Source organism: Sarcophilus harrisii, chromosome 1, assembly GCF_902635505.1.
Source record: "Sarcophilus harrisii chromosome 1, mSarHar1.11, whole genome shotgun sequence".
Taxonomy (NCBI): domain Eukaryota; kingdom Metazoa; phylum Chordata; class Mammalia; order Dasyuromorphia; family Dasyuridae; genus Sarcophilus; species Sarcophilus harrisii.
This window is the reverse complement of record NC_045426.1, coordinates 597,341,305-597,365,659: the sequence shown is the minus strand read 5'-3', so window position 1 is coordinate 597,365,659 and position 24,355 is coordinate 597,341,305. Positions and strand designations below refer to the sequence as shown.

The 24,355-nt window shown below is 33.0% G+C and overlaps 1 protein-coding gene across 2 annotated transcripts in view; it reads left to right on the top strand.

Annotated features, from left to right (window-relative positions):
• The window catches only part of CSMD3 (CUB and Sushi multiple domains 3), a 1,575,929-nt gene that overhangs the window by 665,841 nt on the left and 885,733 nt on the right, over positions 1–24,355 (top strand). The window lies entirely within an intron of this gene.

Genomic DNA, 24,355 nt, shown 5'->3' with positions numbered 1-24,355 from the left:
TTTGAGAAATGCTAAAAAGGTGAACTCTGTAGATCTTAGCGATAGTTTGGACATAGAAGTTAAGAAATAGTGAGGAATTGAGGTTGAATCCTAGGCTGCAAGCCCAAAGGACTGAGAGAATGATGTTACCTTCTACAATAATAAGGAAGAAGGAAGGACTTTAAGGGAAAGATAACAAAATATAATTTGGGCATATTAAGTTTAAGATGTTACTTGGAAGTATATTTTGAAAGATTAAAAAGGCGTTGGAGATGCAAGATTTGAGATGAACTTGGCTTTTGGAGTAGTATTTAAGAATCACCAGCAAAAAGGTTGTAATTAAATCCAATGATGAATGAATGAATTCACTTAGTTAAGTGAAGTAGATAGAAAGAAGACCAAAAGGCACAGCATAGAAACCTGTGGGATGCATGTGACTAGATGAAGTGATCTGGAGAATGATTCAGCAGAGGTGACATAGAAGGAGTAGTCAGACAGATGAGAAAATAGCCAAGGAGAGATTGAAAAAAAGTCAAAGAGTAGGGGAAATTGATAAAACAATGTGTTGAAGATGGATTGGAGAGGGATTACTTGAATAAGTATTAAGGAGTAACTTTAATAAGGAGCAAGGCAATTATATCATGTGAGATAAATGTGAAAGAAGAGGAAGTGGCAAAAAGGACAGAAGATGAGGTAGAGGAGAAAAGAGGAAGTTCATAGTGATTGGCCTATTTGGCCAATATAAGTCAAGATTCTTAATTTAGAATAGAAGAAAGGGGGAGTCATAGGAAGTTTGAGGGAGGACAGAACTGTCACAAAACTTTTAAATAAATCTTGGAATCTTCTTAAGAGAATAGAAGATAGGGACCTGATCTAGAATTAGCTTGTAGGCATTTAAGGGCCTTTATTCTCATGTTAAGTATCTGCTTGTTTGTAGGTACTCAGTATGCTTTTTATAATTTGAATAAATTAGAAATATGCCACACATTCTTTAGACTATTGTCATTTATAGAACAGATAAATGTTATTAATACTCATGAATCTCACAACAGCTCTGCAGGATAGATAGGTAAGGCTATTTTACACTTTTTTTTTTCATTTTTTATATTTATTTTACACTAAGGCCCAAGGAGAAAAAAAAGGTCTTACTCAAGGTCATAAATCATTTGTTAAATCATATTTACCATTCTGCTTCCTTTGAATATAGTTTAAAGCCAAAACTCCAAACAGGTAGCCTATGACACTTCTAAGTGAATCCCAAACTTCATTAAAATGTAATTGGAAAATACTTCAAATAATTTAAATTGCAATAAAACAAATATTGCATTTTAAATTAACATACAGTCCTCATGGATCCTTATGAGCAGTTTAGTAATTCCCATTTCTATTTAAGTTTGATACCACTGGTCTAGAGCCATAGCTCTCAAGTATGTACCATGGAATCCTAAAGATCCCAAAAATCTTTTTTGGAATTTAAAGATATGAAAACTCTCCTCATAATAATACTAAGATTTTTTTTAATTTCTAATTTTGTAAATCATGATAGATATAATCCATGTTAAAATTCTTTCTTTTTTTTTTTTTTAAGCATGTGAGCCAATTTTTAAGAGTATGAGAGCTACTGAGAACAAAAACATTTGAGAAACATTGTTCCCAACATGTCATTCAAGTATGATTAAGTTAGCAGGAAGGCCAGGGTTTCAGTCTTATATATTCCACTACCTGCTGTATGACCATGAAAATTTTATTTGCCTATTGTGAGATTCAAGTTCTCATCTCTAATTAAACTTTGGCATGTCATGATCTACAACTTCTTTTCAAATCCTAAAATTTTATAATTATTTAAGATCAGATTTCTAGATAGTGATTGATTTAGCATTTTAAAAATTGTTTTATATTGTTTAAAGTTTATAAATAACAATCTTCCCTGGGTTGGTAAATCTAAAAATAGTAGAGTATATATCTTGAAAAAAAGCCTGGGTTGTTAAATTTTGATTTCTTTCCCAGTATTAAATATAATACATACTAAACAGATCATGAATTGTTTAGGGCCCTAAAACTGGGAGTCTTCTCAAATGTCTTAAAAGATTCTATATGAAGATTAAAAATTTGAATTTCAATAACTGAGCCTAGTTATAGCATTCTACAACCTTTAAAATTTTTATTCCCCCAAAATTCTCTAAAGTGAAGATAATTAATTGAACTCTTATCTTCTCACTTGAACAAATGAGAGAAATATTTTTGACTTTGCTTTCTCTATAAGATTTTATGATTTCTTTTATCTCAACATCATCAGCAAATATTTATTGAGCTTCCAATGTGTGCAGAGCACTATTTTAGGGACCATCTGTCTCAATTACCTAGCCAGCATGAACTAGTTTCATGACTAAGAAAAACATGTAGAGATGAAGAAAAGTCAGTATATCTTTTTAAAGAGTGAAATAGTCTCTTTACAAGAAAGAAATAGTTTCCTAAAAACCTAGATCTAGGAAGTAGAGTTAGGGCAGAAGCTGATCATAGAGGGAAACAGAGAATGAAAGAACTAAATGTTATTTCTTCATTATATTAAGACATTTCCTTTCAATCTCTTTATTAAGCTTATTTTTTCAGTTACATTCCTGCTTAGCAGGTTATGGTAGGAAACTCCTGAATTTTTGAACCACTTTGTACCAAATGCTTTCTTCTCAGTCTGTGCAAACCATGCCAGTCTTAACTAGATGCTTAGCAACCAACAACATGATGAAAACATTTTGAGTATTTTAAGGGATGGTGTATTGCACCAATGCCATTCTTCAACCATTATTCCTGTATCTTCTACTTTGCAAATACCTCTCCAAGAAGGAGATGTGTACAAAGGAGATGTTCATCTATCCTGAGTGGTTTAAATAGTCTCCTGCATGAAGGAAAACACTAAATTTGAATAACTCCAAAAGGCCTGTTATTTCTGCATAGTAGTGATCTTCTCTTGAGAAAACAGAGAAAGGTAAGGTTAGTAATGCAAGCAGAACCATGCTTAGGAATAATAATGTTTCAAAAATGCATAAAGTTATTAAAGAAGACTAAGGTTCATGATGGGTTATCAAGGAAGCTGCAGCAGTAGTCTACATAAAATATAATAAGAATCTGAATGTGAAATATTGTAAAGATTGATAAAAAAGAGGATGTGCATAAAAGTGAAACATAATGGGATTTTTAGTCAGGGTGTCTGGGTAGAAGATAGTGATGTTATTAAAAAGAATTTAGCCATCAGAATAAGAGAATGGATTATAGAAGAATTTATTGAAGTCAGTTTAAAATATATGATCATAGCATAATGGATTTATAGATGAGAATGAAATCAAAAGTCATCTACTTCAACATTTACAGAAGAAGAAATTCAGAGAAGGTAAGCAACTTGCCCAGGATTGCATACTTATAATAGAATGGACAGGATTTATGATCAGGCACTCTATCTTCAGATCCAATATTTTTCCCCTGCACCACCATGAACTGCACAATTTCCTTGGAGACATACTGATCCATCATTTTGTAAATTTGATACAATAGTATTAATATGTAATTGCACAAATGTATGAAGGGAAGAGAAAATGCTGTTTCTTTGTTTACTGGAAGTCAAAATTGAAACTACAGTGTTTATATTTCCCCAACTAATTTTCAAGGCCACCAGAACCTATCTTAAGAAATTTTATGTATATCATAAAAATAAATGATTTATTAGTTGAACTGCTGAAGTAACCCCATACATACAAACTTACAATAAAATTATTTTTCAAGTCACTGAAGAAATCTACAAGCAAAAGTCTTATACACATAAGATATCCAATGGACTTGCTGTATTATACTCATCATTTTTACTCTATTCTTTAAGGTGAGAGTCCCAGCAGCTGTGTTTTGAAGGCTTAAAAGCTTTGTCTCTAATTTGAAATGCCCATGGAGCATAACAGGCTTTCATAGAGTGAAAGTCAGCCAGAAAGATTGTCAAGGCTGCCAATGATTCCTATCCTTAGAAAAGGCATTTAAAATTGGAAGTAAGCTTCTGGACAAGGACAATTTGTAGAATTTCACAAGGCCTCCACTTCAGTAACAAAGATGGTGCATTATACTTGCTTGCCTTCTGAATGAGGAAGACACCATTCCCTTTAATGTTTTTCATCACTCTCTGACCATTAAAAAGAACATATACCTAGACACATGAGTTCTTCTTGAAATAGCTCTCCAGGAAGTACAGACTTTATAGCAAAAATCAGATCATCATATGGAGTTTTTAGAATGCTGGCTCATCTAAGCAATGAACCTGCAAGTGACTTCCTCTTCAGCTGTGTCAGTACAAAAACAGCAGCTGCATTCATGACACAAACCTATCACCAGGGTGTAACTAGGATAGGATAACCTTTCCCCAGGGAGCCAACATTTATTTGACTCTTATGGTACTTGGAAATCAGCAGGTAGAAATTATTGAGCTTAACACCTAGTTAGCAAGAATCATTAGTTAAAAGAGAAAGGTAACAGGTGGCAAGATCCTTAGCAGCAGATATGCTGTCCTGGCATCTATCCCCATGACTCATTTTGTGATTCTTGACCCAGAGACTAGACTTACTAGTCCAGTCTGTTATTCTGTAAACCATGAGCCAACTCTTCAAACATGCCAATAAATGAATGGTTAAAGTCTACTGTTACTTGCTAATAGTTGTTGTTGTTCAGTTGTTTTGGTCATGTCTGACTCTTTGTGATCCCATTTGTGATTTTCTTGGCAAAGATACTAAAATGGTTTGCCATTTCCTTCTGCAGCTTATTTTATAGATGAGGAAACTGAGGCAAACAGGGGCTTGCTCAGGGAAGTGTCTGAGACCAGATTTGAACTCAGAGCTTCCTGAATCCAGGCTCAGTGCTCTACCTACTATGCAACCCTTCCTCCTTTCAGGTGGGCATCTTCAAACTAGAAATATTAATAGAAGTAAGATGTGTGAATCTTTTGAATCAAAGGACTTTTATGGTTACTATTTTATTTGATGCTCCTATTATCTCTAAGTGGGAGACAGAACAAGTATTATATAGACACAATTAAGTTTTAAATTTAATGTAATTAATGTTTAATTCTGAGTTCTTTTTTTTAATTTAATTAAGGCTTTTTATTTACAAAATATATGCATGTATAATTTTTCAGCACTGACCCTTGCAAAACTTTCTATTCCAAATTTTTCCCTCCTTCCTCCCATCCCCTTCCCTAGATAGCATGTAGTGCAATACATGTTAAATATGTTAAAATATGTTAAATCCAATATATGTATACATATTTATAGTTATCTTACTGTGCAAGAAAAATCGGATCAAGAGGGGAAAAAAAAAACCTGAGAAAGAGAACAAAATGCAGGAAAACATCATCAGAAAGAGTGAAAATGCTATGTTGTGGTCTTAATCCTGAGTTCTAATGACCTAAGGACATTCCTGCAACTTTTGGAAAAATTATTTGAAGGCAATAAAACAATGGTCTCAAAGCAAAGAATAACGAGACATAAGTTTTCTGTTGCTTTTCTGGGTATCAACTTTTCTCATAGAATATTATGGTACAGAACACTAAAAGTGTCTCCTAAGGAAAATCAGCCATTTTAAGAAGACTGAATAAATATATGGAGAAATCAATAGAAATTAATCCTAAAAAGCTACACAAGTTCATGCTGTCAGACCTGACAGGACATTAAAAGCATCATTGGTGGAATTAATCACACTTGTTGGCCAATATAAAAGCGTATGATACATAGGGAATGAGAATGAGCACTCAGTTTGTGCTTAATATAAAATGACAAGCTCTGTATTTGATATATATATATTTAATTGAACATCCCAGGTATATTATGAGAAAGGATAAGAGCAAGTCATTTTTATGATATTATATGGAAATAAATAGCTATTCTGTGAAAACAAAGAACTCTATATACTCTGCTACTATTTTATTAATGCATAACCTTAAGTAATTATAGGTAAAATTCATCACCTGTAACTCTTTATGATGATATTGGTGTACAAAACTAATTCACCTTAGGCACCATTATTTTCTATTACACAATATTTTATCTTGATAGATATAGTCTCACATATGACTATGTTTTTGTAGCCAGTATTCTTCAAATTTCTGGGTGTAAGACAAGGAAGATATTAAAGTACAGTTATATAAAGTACACAAGGCAAAAACATAGATGATTCCACCCCTAGTCACCTCAGGACCCAGTAGGCTTGAACGATGAAGTAGTAAAATGTACTTGGGACATTTTTCAACATAGCAATACCCAGCATAAGAATAACAGTCCAGGCTGAAGTGATCCTCAGAGTTCACTGCAGGCTGTTTATTAATATGATAATACCATCAATATTACATCAATTAGTTTACATATGATAAATGACCCAATGGATTTGTTTCTTTTAATCTACTCCTGAGTATACTCAATAGATATTAGCACTTCTCTTTGTTTACCCCTTTTCTCTCTGTGAGCACAATTGCTATGATTTCAATTATCCCTTTTATAGTGATGACTCTCAAATCTATATATCCACATAGTTCCCATTTATTATAGGAGATAATAAAGTTTTCACTTAATGTGAATTTTTATTTGCAGTTTTTAGAATAAAAATAAGAGCTTTCCTGAGTTTAGATCTAATGGTATCAAATCACTGCTGAATACATTTCCTTGTATGTCTTATAGGTATCTAAAACTCAGCATGTATGAAATAGAACTCCTTGTCTTCTCCCTGAAACTGATCTTTCCCTTTAAATTCTCAGTTTCTGGAGAGGGCACCATCACTGTTATAGTTATTTAAATTTACCACCAAAGCCATCCTTACTACTTCACTTCCATCATGCCTCTTTTTTTTTTTCAATTACCATGCCTTCATTAAATTCATAAACTAACTTATATTCATTATCTGTTATGTGCCAAATACTGCCAAGTGCTAAAGATAAAGATAGAAATGAAACATAACCTGCTGTCAAAGAAGTTATATTTTATTGGAGGAGACAAGTAATAAATACAAATTTGGAATAAATCCAATGTAAAGTCAAAATAGTACTGGAAGAATAGGAACTCATAATGAAAAAGATTCAGGAAATCTTCATAAAGTACATGGGACTTGAACTAAGCCTTAAATGAAGATAATTAATAGTTATAATTATTAGTGGAGTCCAGATCCTGTAGTGAGATGAAGGATGTGAGAACATACTGGGGCCAGGTGGAAAAGTCCTATTTATGGACCCTTCACAGTTTATTGATCAGAGAGAAAAATATATATAGCTCAAATGCTCATAGGTTTCAGGTTTGATATAAAGTATACTCTTAAAATTCCTATAGTCTAACAAAATCTACTATAATGTAAATGATTAAACCCCTTAAGCCTCTGGTTACTTAGACAGAGACAAAAATAGTTGAGATATGCATCAGAGTAAAGTTTATCATACCATTGTCTCAGGTAAAGTTTAACATACCATTTCTCCCAAATACCTTTAGTCTCCTTGAGGAAATTCTTTCATGTTCTAAATTCAGAGGTTTAGCTTTTAATCCAAAGAGTAGTGTTTGCATTTTGCTTCAGTCACTAGATTATTGATTTATTATATTGTCAAGCAGTCTCTGTTATTTCAATAAGGGAGTTTTGGTGAACTAAGTAACAGTAAGACTCAAAACCTCCTGGCACTCTACAAATTATGACATTTATTTATCAGGTACAAAACTAAGCAGTTTACAATTATTAGCTCATTTGACTCTCACAATAATCCTGAAAATTAGGTGCTATGATTATCTCTATGTTACAGTTGAGGAAACTGAGGCAGACAGAGATCAAGTGACTTACCCAGGGTCACATTATTAATAAATGTCTGAGGTTAGATTTGAATTCAGTTCTTTCTGACTTAGACCCAATATTATTTATTATACCATCTAGCAAGATAAGGAATCTTCTTCCATTGCAGAAAGTTTATTCTAGGCACATGTTAGTCAATTATATTGAGGGGAGAAAAGACGAAAAATTCCTAGCAGTCTATATTGTCTGGTAAAAAATACTTCTCACGATTTCTTCTCCTAACTTCTCTTTTTGTTCTCTTCTCCATAATTGGAAGATCACATATGGCTAGATGATGGAATCCCAAAGGATACACAGTTCTTCTTTCTCTAGTATCAAAACCATCCATATGCCACATTGAGCCTCCATTTCTTCTATGGTAGGTCTTCTAAATCTTACCTCCCCAATTTCCATTATATCTATGGATTTCCTTCTACCCATATGGTCACCTCATTAATTAAAGACCTACTTTTTCTCCTCATGACATTACTAATGTACTATAATTGAGTCCTTTTTGCAGCTTCTGCTCAATAATACATACACAGCATGTCTACCAAAGTAACATTTCTAAAACACAAAATTGAGCATAGCAGTTCTCCATTAAGGAATCTCTAGGGACTACTTATTACCTCTAGGATGAAATGCAACTTCTTCTGTTTAGCATTTAACCAATTCCATAATCTAGCTCACTAACTTTCTCCACATATCTGACACTATTCTGCCTTGTATAGTCCAAGTTCTAAACAAATGGCCTTTTTGCTTCCCATATAATTTACTATATGGGTGATCATACAAGTATGATCACTTTGTGGCTTCATTTATCTCATTTGTAAATCAAGAGTTATGAATGAATTAACTTTATTTTAATTCTAGATCGTGATCCTATGAAATTATTTCTCTTATATCTGTGCCTTTACAGGGATGTTTAAAATGATATCAATTCTTACTTTTGCCATTTGGAATCTTTTAGCCACCTTCTAGGATTAGCTTATATACATCTCTATAAGAGGTCATTTTATAATTTACTTGAATTCAACACTTAGCATAAACAATCAATAGATGTTTATTAAATGCCTAATATATGCCAAAAATTATGCTAATTACTCAGGATCTAAAAAGAGGGAAGGGAAAAGAAATCCTTACTTCAAAAAGTTATAATCTAATAGAGGAGACAACATGCAAATGAATATGTAGAATCAAGTCATAAATGATACAAACAGCATATAAATTAATAAAAGAAAGGAATTGAAATTAAGTTTGTAAAGAAAGGTTTCCTATAGAATATGGGATTTTATTTAGAATTCCAAGAATTCAAAGAAGCAGTGATGAGGGAGACTACTACAGGCATAGCAGTAAATTAATTGAAAATACATGTAATCAATCAATAGACATCTAATAAATACCCATGTGTCAGGTATCATACCTGGAACTGAAGGTAATCACAATGATTATAAAATAATGATAATAGCTATCATCTATACGGCACCATAAAGTTTATAAAATCTTCAATATGTCATCTCTTTTGTTCCTTACAACAACCCTGTAAGGTAGAGTTTACTATGATCCCACTTTACAGATGAGTAAATCTAAGACAAGTTAAAGTACTTGTTCAAGATCACATGGCTAATAGGTTTCTGGGGAAGAATATGAACTCAAGCCTTCTGGATTGCAAATCCAACACTCCCTCCAATGTGCCATGGACTCACTTACAAAGACCAAAACTCAATTGCCCCTCAAGAAGGACAATTATTCCTTTGAGGGAGACTCTAGCCAGAGAAAATGCACAAAGATAATATATGGAACATTTTATCTAGGCCATACCTAGCAAATGGTAGGCACTTAATAAATGCTGGTTGACTGTCCAAATGATACTTCCACACACATTGATAGTATTCTTCTTCCAAATTATTTCACGTTGTATATAGTTTGTCTTTGCTTATCTGTGTACATGCTTTATCCTGCAAGTAATTGCATGGGTGTTTGATGGCAGGGAATTTTATTTTATGCTTAATACATGAATAATACTTGATACATAGTCACTTGGTAAATGCTTGCTGAATTGCATAGCATTTCATTGCATTTAGGCATTCCATGGTATCAAGTATCACATTTTAGATTAAATAAAGTCTGCTAGGAATTTTTCTTCTCTTTCCTCAATACAGTTGAGTGCCTAGAATATACTTCCTGCAATGGAAATTTCTTATCTTGCTAGATGGTGTAATGGACCTGAATTCAAATCTAGTCACAGACATTTACTAACTGTGTGATCACAGGCAAGTCACTTGACGTCTGTCAATTGGGCATCTAGGTGTTACAGTAGGCAGGGTGCTATGCCTGGAATCAGGAAGACCTGAATTAAAAAATGATGTCAAAAGTTGCCTAGCTATATGACCCTGAGCGAATCACTTAACACTGTTCCTGGAGAAGGAAATGTAAACCACTCCAGTATCTTTGCCAAGAAAAGCTTACATTGGTCACAAAGTATCAGACACAAGTGATTCAACTGAACAACAGTTACTCCAAGAAGAAGTATCTGATTAGGATTCAAATAATTCTTGTAATAAATGTGTGGGGAAAGGTGCCAAGGGATCTTAAGGCCAAAGAACAGCTCCAAGTCAAAAAATAGAGCAAGTCTTTCTTTGAACAAGTTCCCTAACAAGCCTTGACAGATTAAGCTAGCTAAATCCTCTGGACTACTGCATCTGGTTATCTGAGATTGATAAGATGACACAATTTAAAAAACAAAACAAAATAAAACAAACAACAACAACAACAACAAAAAAAAAAAAAAAAAAAAAAAAAAAAAACGCCAAACACTGTACTATGAATCATTAGATAACAAAGTCCAGTAACTCAAACAACATTTAGATTTACTTTTAAAGGGCAGGTCTTAAGAATCTACTTTAGTGGTCCCAGCTCTAAAATTAATGACTCTGAGTACATTCAGGATAAGACCAATTTCTGTCAGCAATAAGAGTCTGATTGATTACTATAAAACTATTTTTAAGGGGTTTAGGATGTGATTTTATAGCTGATTCACTGAAGTGATCTTATTGGATATATCACAGAACATAATCTTCAACTGTTCTGCTCACTGCCTCAGAATTATCAGTTCAATAATGTCATTTCTTTAGATAGAATTAATTTTAGTTAGTTCTTTCACTAAATTTTACCTATACACTTTGTTGTTTTTGTCACTGTTCCTAAGCACAGAATCCTAAGACTACCTAAAGGTTCATTAAAAGGCCACCATTCATTCTTTACAGGTTTTTTTTTTTTTTTAATTGTGCATAGAGTTCTGGGATTTAATGGTGAATCAGTGTGAAATAATAGGAAGAACCTAAACTCTATCAAAATGCTTAGGTTCACATTTCTTCACTTATGATCTATGTAATGTTGGGCAAGTTTTGCAATCTCTCTGGGCCTCAATTTTCTCTTTTGTAAAATGTCCAGCTTGCTAAAAGGTGTTCTAATGATAAAACAACATGTATGAAAAGCATTTTAGATGGTAATATGCCACATAAATGAAAGGTGACATTCTGTTAAACTCTAGAAATTCTGTGGTTCAACCAATGGGCATATAAATAGGAGAAGCTATTTTCAACATTATATAAAATTTCCTCACAGGGATATACTAGAAATCTAGGAAGGTGATACCTCTAAAGGAGTTAATAAACTGGTTGGGGAGATAAAAACAAAATGTAAATCCAGAAGAACTGTTATTGCCTCAATTTGGTACAACAGATAGTGCTGGACTTGGAGTCAAGAATAACTGAGTTTAAATCCTGCCTCAAATTTTTAGTTGATGTGTGATCCTAGCAAGTCAATTAACTTCTGTCTGACTAAATTTCCTCATTTTGAAAATGGAGTTAATAATAGCACTTACCTCCTGGGATTGTTGTGAGGATAGAATGAGATTTTTGTAAAGCCCTTTGTACAATTTAAACAATTTACAGGTTCTAGCTATCATTTTTAACATCATCATATAAACTCCTTTTACTGTGTTAGATCACAATATATACCCCATCCCTCTCTGACTTCATTCATTAAATCATTGTCTCTCCAATATAGCCTATGCATCACTTTCAAAATGATTTTCCTAAAACATAGATCTAATCATATCATTCTATAAATGCTATTCAATAAACACATATTTTCCCTTTACTTGGAAGATCAAATAAAAGCTCCTGTGTTGGGTTTTTAAAGCCTTCACACTTATCTAGCCAATCTGTTTCTTCAATCATATTACCAATCAATTCCCTTAATCTATATTCCATACTCACTTTATTATTGCTTCCACATAACATTCTATCTTCAGTCTTTAGGTACACCCCATCCCTCATTTCTCTCTCTTAAAAACTTGTTTTTTTGTGGGGTTTTTTGTTTTGTTTTTGTTTTTGGTTTTTTTTGGTTTTCAAAATTCTTCTTAATTTCATTTCTACATCAATGGTATCCAATTCAAATAGAAATGATTCCATAAAATTCCATATCTATAATTACTGAATTTTTCTTTATTTTGTTAACTATTTCAGTCTTGTTCTAAACAACTCAGAAGTATTGCTGACTGTAATATGGGCTAAGAGCTATTATTAATACCTTTCTTCTTTATTAATCCTTTCTTGATCCCCACCCCACCAATTCCAGTTTGCTACTACTCTGCCCTCTTCTAGTATTTCCTTTGGATTTTTTTTTATACATTTTGTATATATGGTTGTAAGAGAACAGACATGCAGACCTTGATTTCCCCTTTAGGAATTCCACAAACTACCCCTCACCCTCTATGTCTTGGTTCAACAACATGAACCAACTTTAATGCCTAGATCCCCACAATCAGGTTCAGTTTCTGAAATAGACCTGGCCTGGAGCCATACTTGAAGCTAAAGCTGGCACAGGATTCTGCTGCAGCCTGAGGAGTCAAATGTACATACTACAAATTCATACAAAACAAGAACTGTCTCTATACTATTTTCATATTCATGCCGTCTCCCTCAATAGAATATAAAATACTTAAAGGCACAGATTGTTTTATTTTGCATTTCTAAGCTCAGACTTGAGCACAGTAACTAGCAAATAATTAAAGACATTATAAATGCTTCCATTGAAGCACACAGAGGTTAAGTGATTTGCCTGATAACATAATGCTAGTAAGAATCATCATTTATTTGAACCCAAGGCTTGCTATTAATGCTGTTCTAATTTACATGCCTATATAATTAATAATCATGGCATTATAATTATTAAAATGGCCTAGATTAGAAGTTCTCTAAATATGGAGAAAACAACATCCTTTTATGATGTGTTGGTTTCTTTGTCTTCTAAGAAATTATCTACAATATCTTCAGCTATAATGGGGTTTCTCATTAGCCCCTACTTTCCAGTACTTAGAGGTTAAGATATACAATCAGTTCATTGTGGCTTTTCCATATATTCCTATTACATGGAGTAATTTATATCTCTTGCTAAGTCCTGAGCTAATCAAAATCCATTAATAATGCTATTTTGCACAAGAATTCAATAATTATATATAGATATATGTATGTGTATATGTATATTTAAAAATACTTTCAGAAATATGTTTAGAAGAATTTTATGTGTTTGACCTATAATGAATTCTTACTCTACAAGGGAGGGGAGAAGGGATAGGGAGGGAGAAAACTTTGGAACAGAAGATTTTGCAAAGGTGAATGTTGAAAATGATCTTTGCATATATTTGGAAAAATTAAAAGCCATTATAATTAAAAAATAAAAATGCTTTCAGAATTGTATGTTGGGTCTCCATTAAGTTCTGGGTATACAAAGATATAAAAGAAATACAGTTTAACTCTCAAGAAGCATCAGTGTAGCTGAGAACTAAGCTATGTATGCAAATAAATATAAGTTGAAATTGGGGAAAAGCACAACAAGAAATTAAAGAAGCCTGAATATTTTAGGGTACTCTTTTAGTTAGAGAGAATCAGAGAAGACTTCATGGAGGAAGTGACATCCAACTTGTTCAATAAATGATAGATATCATAACATCATACATCTCAAGGTGGAGGGAACCTCAAAAACCTTAACTTCATCTTAGCTTGATACCTAGAACATACTTGTTTAAGAAATACTTGTTTACTTGATCCAACCTTCATTTTAAAAATAAAGAAATTGAGCACCTGGGAGTTAAATGATTTACTTTTGGTCACACAGGAAAGAAACATGAGATATGGGAGTTGAACCTTGGGGAAAGCTTTAAGATTTGCAGAGAACTTTATCCTCATGAAATCTAACCTTTTCCATGTTGCAGATTGGAAAATCTAGTCTTTTAGAAGTTATATAACTTATTTTAATACTAAATCCATAGTATTTGAGTCAAAATTAGGATCAATGTCTCCTTATTGGAAATCTAAACTTTATATCACACTGACTCTCTGATTTCACTAGGCGAAGATGTGAGAGGAGTTCATTCTAGATTATGAAGGTAGGGATGATTAAATGCAATAAGGTGAGAACAGACAAGTGACTTTACAAATATCTTGTTGTCTGATTTGATTGAATTGTGAAATATGAAAGGGTTGATAATGGTAAATATGATTAGTTTTGTCCTCCATTACTAAAGAGGACATCGGAAGATGATACCGTGATATACAAGTGAATTTAGATTTACAAGTAAGGGAAGACTGTGCAAAGTCAAAAAGTCTCCTCTGGAGTCATCTGGGTGCAGTGGCAAGATTTAGATGTGGATGACTAGAAATCCTCATCCTCATATATACTGCAATGGAAGACCTTGTTCTTTTAAAGCTAAGATCTTTACTAGGTCTCATTTTGATTGAGTCACTGCCAGTGGAAAGATTTTAATAAGACAAACTGTAAATTCCATTGCTCTACGTCACATAGAATTTGGTCCCTAAGAGAACATTAATAACTTTTCAGTGGAATGATAAGGTCAAAAAGCCAGTTTTTAAGGAGTTTAGAAGAGGAGACGAGAGAAAGTAGAGATAACTATTATAGATGGCTTTTGCAAAAAAAAAAAAAAAATAGCTAGAAAGGGCAGATAGAAAAGTGAAATAGAATGAGAGTTAGCAGAAGGGGCTTTTTTCAGGATAGGGGAGGCATGGGCATATTTGTAGATGGTAGAAAATGAGTCAGTTAAGGAAAGATTGGGTTTTGGTAAGGAATAAGGCCATTTTATCATATGAAACAAGGATGAAGCAGTAGAAAATAGCAGAAGACACCTGAGGTATAGGAGATGAGGAAAAGGAGAGAAAAGGGAACTTGTCAATGACTTCAAATTTTTTTTTTTCTGTAAAATATAGTCAAGGTATCCAGCTGAGAAAGTGGAGTGGAACCATGGAAGGTCTGAAAAAGGATGAAACCAGTTGGAAGAGTAATCATGGAGAGTGGAATAGTTAATTGACAAGGAAGTTTTAGTAAGATTGCCTAGCATCAAGGAGGGTCCATTTGGGTTTAAGTAATACATGTTTGTAGTGGATCCAGTCAAGATGGTTGAGTGACTTTCAGAAGCATAGGTGTAGGTATAAAGGTCATGAATCATGGGAGTAATAAAAGACTGGCTTGGCTACCCATAACTGACAATATAATAAGAGAACTAGAGTTTCAGTAGAGGTCAGTATAAAGTTGAATTGATTCAACAAGGAGTAAAGATGGGGAGAAAAGGAAGGAGTGACTAGTGCTGAGATGACCAGGGAGATAATTGAATGGTCAAAAAATTGGAGGTCATGAGGAAGATGAAGAGTAGGATTGTTTAAAGAAAGACAGAGGAAAAGGATAAAAGCAATAGATTGTGGCTGGAGAAGGGGATTTCAAATTTATTGAATATGGAGATGGTATATTTGTGGGTACTGGCAAAATTGAGGCTATGACAATATTGGTGTGTAGATGAGTATGATGTCCAGGCTAGCTTTCTGGAGGGCTTTGTGGGCAGCCTTGATCTCAGCAGAATAATCACCACTGCTATAGTCAGAAATAAAGTCCAAAGTCTTCATCATTCCTTCACAGTCTGTGTCTGTCATAGTCTGACTCAGTCTCTTCCAACAGTCTGCCAGTCTAACTTCTATGCACAAGACATGAGAGCCACCACTAGGTTGGTCAAAGATAGAATGTCTGTGACTGATTTTGTCCTCAGTTTATATATACTATTACAATTACATCAATTGTAGAACTATTACATCACCATGGTAAGTACTAAGTATAGGTAAACTGGATAATCATTGTCTCATTAGTTCCACTGAGTTCACACCTTGTTTCAAGTATACTTTTTTCAAGAATAATTCTCCAAAGTTCTGCCCTCTACAGATGAGTTTGGGCAGATTTGTCCATGAGAGGTGAGGAGATTGTGCAACTTAGTAGTTATGGTTTTGAAGGAAAATCAGTATGTGTTTTGAAGTCCACTCGTAGGAGGACAGGATTTGGGAGAGAGAAAAAGTTTATGCCAAATATTGAACTTATTGAAGAAGGAAGGGTATTAATGTAGGAGTTTATGGATAAAAACAACCAGGATTTTGTTATTGAGTAAAGAAGAAAAAGAGAGAATTTAGAAGTGACAATGAGGAACAGGAAGTATTCCACTCCCAGCTATAACCAGTGTACTAAGAAGAAGAAGTGAAGATCAGTATTGGGAATGTGACTAAGAGAATGACAGAGCAGTTTGTCTCTGGGTTGTGAGGCAGAATTCTCTCAAAGTATTTTGTTGTATTACATTTCAAATTGTTTTCTTTTTTTTTTTTGATGACATGTAAAAATCAACCACAATTTTATATATACATATAGACACATATGTGTGTCTATATGTAGACATACACATTTATATATATATATGCATATATATATTTATATATATACACATACACACATTTATATACCATATATATGTGTGTGTATATATATATATATATATATATACATACAATTTCATTTAAATATATAATTAGAATTTCTGTATGATTATATAATGTGTCAACTGCCTAAAATAAAGCATGGTGCTCATTCAGAATATCCTGTTAGACTGCTAATCCCATGAGGTTAGGGAATGTGTATTGTTTCTACTTTGTTTTTTTGTTATGACAATGCCATCAATAAGCATTTAGTAAATGTTTAACTACATGCCAAGCACTCTATTAATTCACTTTGAGGTACTTCTCAGTTAAACCCTGAGCTATCCCAACAAGTGTAGTAAGGACCAATTTTATAGAAGAGATCTTGTCATTAAATGATAGATTACATATGTATTTGGTGGGACAGGGCATTCCAGTTTAAGGAAAAAACCTTCACTCACAATAAGAAAAGAAATTGAAGTGGAAAAGAATGTGATGTCCATGTGGAGAATAACCTGAACAAAGAATCATGTTGGAGAGTAGTGTTAATATTTACTGATGAATATGGAGGGACTAAGTCATAGAATCCTTCACTGTCAAGGAGAGATATTTAGATTTTGTGTTACATCACAATTGAATGTAGTAGAAAATTAGAAGTTAGTGACAATTTGAAAAGAGCAATTAAAGTTCTAAGTGGTGTTTCAATAAGTCTGTCATAAAAATTCTGCATGGACTAAGCTGGAAAAGACTAGATTTTGAGAGGCCTGCTCAGAGAAGATCTCAGTAATCTAATCATGAACGAATAAGGTTCAATCTTAGTCTTAGATTTTTTTTCCAGGAAAAAATAGTATTTAATCGCTGTGTATCAAAATAAAGAAAAAGACCAGATAAAGATTCTGATCTAGCCACATGTTTAACTAGGGAATAAACTGACACAAAACCAAGATATGTTTTAGTAAGCAAAAGAAGTGATGCTGTTATATCTCTGAGGTTTTGAGTCATAGAAACCTAAGTGTGTTCCAGGTAAGAGAATGTAAAATAATTTGACTATATACATAATTGTGTTTTTTTTTTCTTATATTGACTTGACAGTTAACCAGATTGTTGAAATAGCCTCTGTCATCATGATTTAGTTGTTTGATTATAGGAGTAGCTGGGGGAGATTTTTCTTTTCACCAAGCTTTGGGTAGAGACAGTTGAGTTTTATTTTGTATTTCAGCACTTACTATAGTGTTTTGCACTGTATTGGTGTATTTTTTTAAACAATTGTTGATCAATTTATGTAGTTTAAAATTATAGTCACAATAATTAGAACATGGATTGAGAAGCTTTAAATAAGAATTGTACTGGCAAGGAAGGCATAGATGGATAGAGATTTCTAAGCTTGGAGGGAATGGACAAACCACTGAATCCACAAATCCATTTGAGTAGTCATAATAAAGAGTGTCACAAATCTTGGTGCAGTTTTAAATTTTAATGACTTTTAAAAAGTGACCATTAGTAATTTAGGAACCTGTATCATAATGCATTTTATGTGTTCTACTAAAAAAACAAAAAACAAAAAACAAAAAACTACATAAAGATTAAATCCAAAATCAGTGACATCCCTAGTCCATACATAAAATGAACACATTATAACTAATATATGAATATATTTGTGAATTTGCAAATATGAATATAATATACTACATATATATATATATATATATATATATATATATATATATAAACTATTTTCTCAAATAACTATCACCTATTGGGGAATGAAATGATGAGTGATGTCTATAAGACATATGGAATATAAGTAGTAATAATTGATGTAAAATATACTAATTATTTAACTAAAAGTAAGAATATGTCTCATTGGGGAAAAGTGAAATTAAAGATGAACTAAAGCACTTTATTTAAAATGTGTGTATTGTTATGCAATTAAGGTTTGTGATTTTTAGAGTTTTACCTGGGACATTAAGAGCTTAAGTTGATTATCCAGCTTTACATAAGTTGTAATTTCTCAGAAATCATGCCAAGCTGCTTTTACTAGCCACTATACTTTGTTGATTTTCTATAGTAGTATCCTTGAGATATTAAAGGGACAAGAAGAAAGTTTCCAGAGCAGTGATTTAATCCTCCATGGATAATTAATGGAAAGGTTTGAACAAATATCTCAAAAGATAAAATGAACAAAATATTTGCTATTTGCCCATTAAGGGGAACATTGACAACTATAGGCTATGGAGGCTAATAGACTTTTAGGGTTCAAAATAACTTTGGAGTTAATTTATTGTTCTGATGTAAAGATAGGGAATTGAGGTCCAGAAAGATCGAGTAATTTTTCCTAATGGTTTTCTCAAACAAAAAAGACAAAACTCATTTTATTTTTAATCACTAGAATTACTATTTTTAAAAATGCCCCCAAAAAATGAAAAAAAAAGTCAAAATTATCTCATTTTGAAGATTTTGATAGAGACTCTTTTTGGAGAACCATTGATTCACGGAATAATTTAACATTGTGCTAGATACTGGAGATATAAAGTTTTTTATTTTTTATTTTTGATAAAATAGTACTGGCCCTCAAGGGAATTTTTTTTTTTTTTTATTTATAGGGAAGATTTCATAAACCCTCTTCCTTTAGCTATAGAATTAAGTTTTTTTTTGTTTTAATTTATCACATAAAGCACATATTGATTGACTTATTCCTCTCACTTATATATTTTGCCACATTGCCACCAGAATCCATATCAAATAATCTCAGAGTTGAAAGGGAACTGAGACACCATCTAGACCAATCTATACCAAAGAAAAACACAAAAGCTGGGCACCTAGATTTTTTTTTAGATATATTCAACAAGGAAGACTGCAGTACCTTTGAAAGAAAATCATTATACTTTTTGTATAGCTCTAGCATTTCAAAACTTATCATTATGTTTCTCCTAAACTGGCCTTTATACATCTTCCATCCATTGCTCCTTTTTCTATTCTCTGAGGTCAAGCAGAAAAATGCTAATAACTCTTCCACCTGACAGCTTTTCATATACTTTAAGACAGCTATCATGCTTCTGCTGTCATCCCTTCAATTTCCAAAAGAAAATTTGTGTTTAGGATTTTCAAGGATTCAAAAATTGTTATTCATTGACATACTGACTTAAAAAAAATAACTCTTTTGATGCACTTAAAATTGAACTTCAGAAAAACTATTGACTATGTTATCCATCACTTTTCTTCAACAATGTTTCATTTTCCTGTTATAAAATTTCATCTTTATATAATATTTATATACTTACAAGTGGATTTTTATGTGCTATATTTCTTGGATTCTTTCTAAAGATTGTAAAAGACGTATAAAAAGCCTCAAGTCATAGTAAAGATCTGGTTTATTCACATGTTATCTAGCACATAGGAAAACATTCTAATAAGAACAAATAATTGTCTCTTTAAAATGAATGATAAAATAAAGCATTTTAAAGTACTTACTATTTTCAAAGCATTGAGAGAGAGTGTGTGTGTGTATGTGTGTGTGTGTATGTGTGTGTATCAAAACATTACTATTTTCCAGGAACTTATATCTTTTTTTTTCCTTTTTTCTTTCTTTTTTCTTATTTTCAAAGTATATGCATGGGTAATTTTTCCAACATTGACCCTTGCATAGCCTTTTGTTCCAAAATTTCCCCTCCTTCTCCCCACCTCTCCCCTAGCTGGCAGGTAATCCAACACCCGTTAAATATGTTGAAATACATGTTAAATATAATATATGTATACATATTTATACAGTTATCTTGATCAGATCAAGAAGGAAGGAAAAGAAAAACTGAGAAAGGAAACAAAATTCCAGCGAATAATAACACAGAGAGGAAGAATACTATGTTGTGTTCCACACTCAGTTGCCACAGTCCTTTCTCTGGGTATAGATGGCTCTTCATCACTGAACAAGGCAGGAACTCATATTCTAATTGAAAAACCTTGTAATGCATGGAAGATTTTAGCTACAAGTCAGATGGAAAGATCACAGTGTCCACTCAGTGGCAAAACAGATGGTAATTTTTTAGTCTGAATTGCCTACCCTGTGAGTGGCTTTTGTTTGTTAGTTGATGCAGATAGTTTCCTCTTTTGGCTTAGTTGCTACTTCCCTGGATAATAATCATGAAGATTGGACCAGATGCAGGGCCAGTAATGGAGGAGGAGGTCAGGGTAAGGAAATGTCATGAGAAGGGTGTGCTTCTATTCCCAAAGCTCTTATGCTTGTCTTTCATTTGTTGTCAGTTGACCCATAGCTGTGATAGTGGAGTAGAATATGGGCTAACTCTCCACCTTGAAAGTGACTTTGCCCCAATGATTGTTTAATAAGTGCAATACTTTTTGACAAAATATTTTGTTCTGAGTTTATTTACCTTCCCGCCCAAAATACATTTTTCAGTCAAATAATTCATAATTAGCAGAAAAGTTTTCCATACTTTCACAATGTATATCATTCCTTCCAACTATAATGTCATACTTAACTCAACACTAACTAAAATCACACCAATAAAATCTGCCAAAGTTATATATCCCTCACAGTCTTGTTTGAAAGTACTTTTTGAAGACTTTTCTGATCCAAGAAGGTAGATATAATCCTTACATACACACACCAGAAGCCATATGTTACTTTAAAAGAAATTATCTTGTGACATTTATAGTTTCTCATATAATTATGGAGCTACAGACTCTAAGGAATAAGGAATATTAGAATCCATTTAAATGACTTAATATTTGGCTGAAAATTATTTATATTGCTTGCCCCAAAATTGTCTCGTATCTCCTTGAAGACCTCCAATGAAGAAAACTTGATTATAGTCTCTTTATAAAGTTTTCATCTTCTAAAGTCCCTAGTTATTTTTCACAGCAACTGTTGTTTTGTCACACCTATTTTATTTTGGATTTGTGAAGCAGAATTTTGGGACCCTAGTGTACAGCTTTCTATTTATACATATTATATTCCATGGCTTTTACCTGTCTTGCAGATGTGGGGGCTGCAGTAGCATGTACAAAGAAATAGAAAGTTAAATTAAGGACTTAATCTACATCTCTCTATCTTGCCAACAAAACATGTGAGAAATTTAGTCAAATGATTTTTGAAAATTCAGTTATACTATATAGATTACTTTTTTGCCATTAGTAAATTCATCAAAAAGGGAGCCAATGTAGTTTGGCATGGGCTGTACTTGATAAAGACCTGGTCATTCTTAGTTCTCAGCTGTCCTTTCTAAGTGCTTATAAATCAACTACTTCATTATTTTTCCAGGAAATATGTCAAAATTCCCTAGAATTTTGAACAGCTAGAAATTACATGATTGTAATGCCGAAGACTGAGGCAAGATAGAGATTTGAGAGTTTTAATATTTTATTTGAAAGGGAGATTTATTGGGACCAAATGGATCCAGAGCTGAATGAATCTATCATCTCTAAGAACCCAGCATCCAGCTGCAAATATAAATTCCCAATGATATATTTAAAGCTCTTAGCTCAGGTAGCTGAGGGAGGAGGAATGAGGGGAGGGGAGAGAGGTGGAGTCCAAACTCTCATTAGCATTAATCTCCAGATAGGGACCATCAATCCAATTTTGACAGGTTGGGGGGGTAGAACCATAAATTCTTGATGACTTAGGAGGAGTTAGGAGCCAGGAAGTTTAAACTCCTCCTGATCTTAAGTTTACATATTTACAATTTATAACCTTAGAGTAACTAGCCCTAAATTCTATCAATCCTAATGATCAGGAGGGGGTTGTAAACCAGAGGGATTAAGGTAGAACAATTCAGGGAAACTGAGGCAGAACAATTGGGGAAACTGAGGCAGAACAATTAAAGAAACAGAGGCAGAACAGTTAGAGAAACTGAGGCAGGACAATTTAAGGGAAGTGTGGCACAACATGATCAGCTGATTTCTTAAGTTGTATTTTCATTCTTAATACATTATTTCTGTTCCATCCTTTCAAATCCAAAGTTTATTCTACTTACAAAAGAAGTAAAAAAAAAAAAAAAATGGAAACAAATTATTTAGCTTTAACAATATCATTCTTCATATCAAATGAAATAAGTACAGCACTTTGTAAACATTAAAACCCTATTTTAAGAATTATTTCTATTATTACCATATGTACACCTTTCACTCCCCTGGAAATAGTTCTATCCATTCTTTCATCCTCTTATTACTCCATGCATCAAATAGAAAAACAGAGAGGACAATGACTATCCTGACTCCTGACTCCCTCAATAACTAAAGGCTAAATATTTTAATTTCACCCTTCTCTTAGGGTTTATCTGTATCCCTAGTGGAATTTTAAGGTATCCAATCTCTCTGCCATTGACTCTAGCCCCTACCTATTGACTTTCCTCACTTTCATGTGTCTCCTGCACCCTACTTCCATTTAGCAATTTAACTATCAGATTAGCTTTTACAAAGATATATTTATCTGAAAGGTAAAAATAAAGACAAACATATATGTTATTTCTTTCCCAATATTGGGAATCTGGAGAAAGGAATAATATCTCCCACTATTTTGGTTACTTGGAAGATTGGCAGAATAGCTTGCTTCCTATTTAACATAATCTCACTAAATTCCAAATCTATAGTTTTCCTTAAACTCAAATCTTAAAAAACTCTCTTTTTTAGGCTTCCTGGATAGCTGGCAACAACATCCAGAAGAAAAAGAGTTCCAAAGGTCACATTGGCTCCAGTTCCTTAGTCCCAGGGACTCCATTGCTTAAAACTAGAACTAAAGGGAATACATGAAACACAACAAAGCCCCAGACTTATATCTTGATACTTAACAGTGTTAAAAGCTCAATTCAGGGTGTCCAAGCTATGATTAAACAGGGCCTTTACCCTCTGGGACATAGCTACAAAGAGAGAGAAGTCTGGTAGTTTTAAAAATGTAATCTATTCCAACTGTGAAGCATGGAAAAAGACTTGTCCCTATCTATGTGTAAGGGAAATAAAGACTAGGTTATCCCAGAAGTAGGAGATTTGAGCATGTGCAAAGCCCTGTTACACACACACACACACATACACACACACACACACACACACACACACACGTTGCATGCACACAAGCAAACACACACATACTATGCATATTAGCACATAATGGTTAACAGGAATTTCCACTTTCATTTCATTTTATTTGTCAGTATTTTGTCACAAATACAAGATCATTACAGTAGTTTCTATTGTCAGTTTCTTACTCTCTGATTCCATCTTCTATATATGTCTTCATAAAGGCTGAGTTTTTCTATGGAGTCTCTTTGCATCTATAGAGGTCTATTTAGAAGACTCTTTTTTCCCCTCTGTCAGAATATTCTTTGAAAATTATAAATGTTTCTAGAATTAATTCTTTTAAAAAGAACTTTCATATTTCTCTAAGTATTGTCAAAGGAATTTAAGTTTCCAAAAGAAGATCAGCCTTGCATGATCAACTACTTATATCAAATGAATAAAAGGAGAAATTGAGAACAATCAAACCTATCTATTTTCAGCCTTCCTGATTTCCCTTACTTTTCTTCACTATTAATGATGTCTGGTGATAATGAAATGGACTTCAGGTATATAGCATTAATTCCTTTATCAAAACATATTGGATACAAAAAAGTTGTATTTATGACACTATTACTAATTATGTTAAGATTTATGAAACATACAAAATACAAACATTTTAAAAGTCAATTGTAAATAGGAAATTAAAAAGAAAAAACAGTTGGAAAAAGCTGAAAATCTGC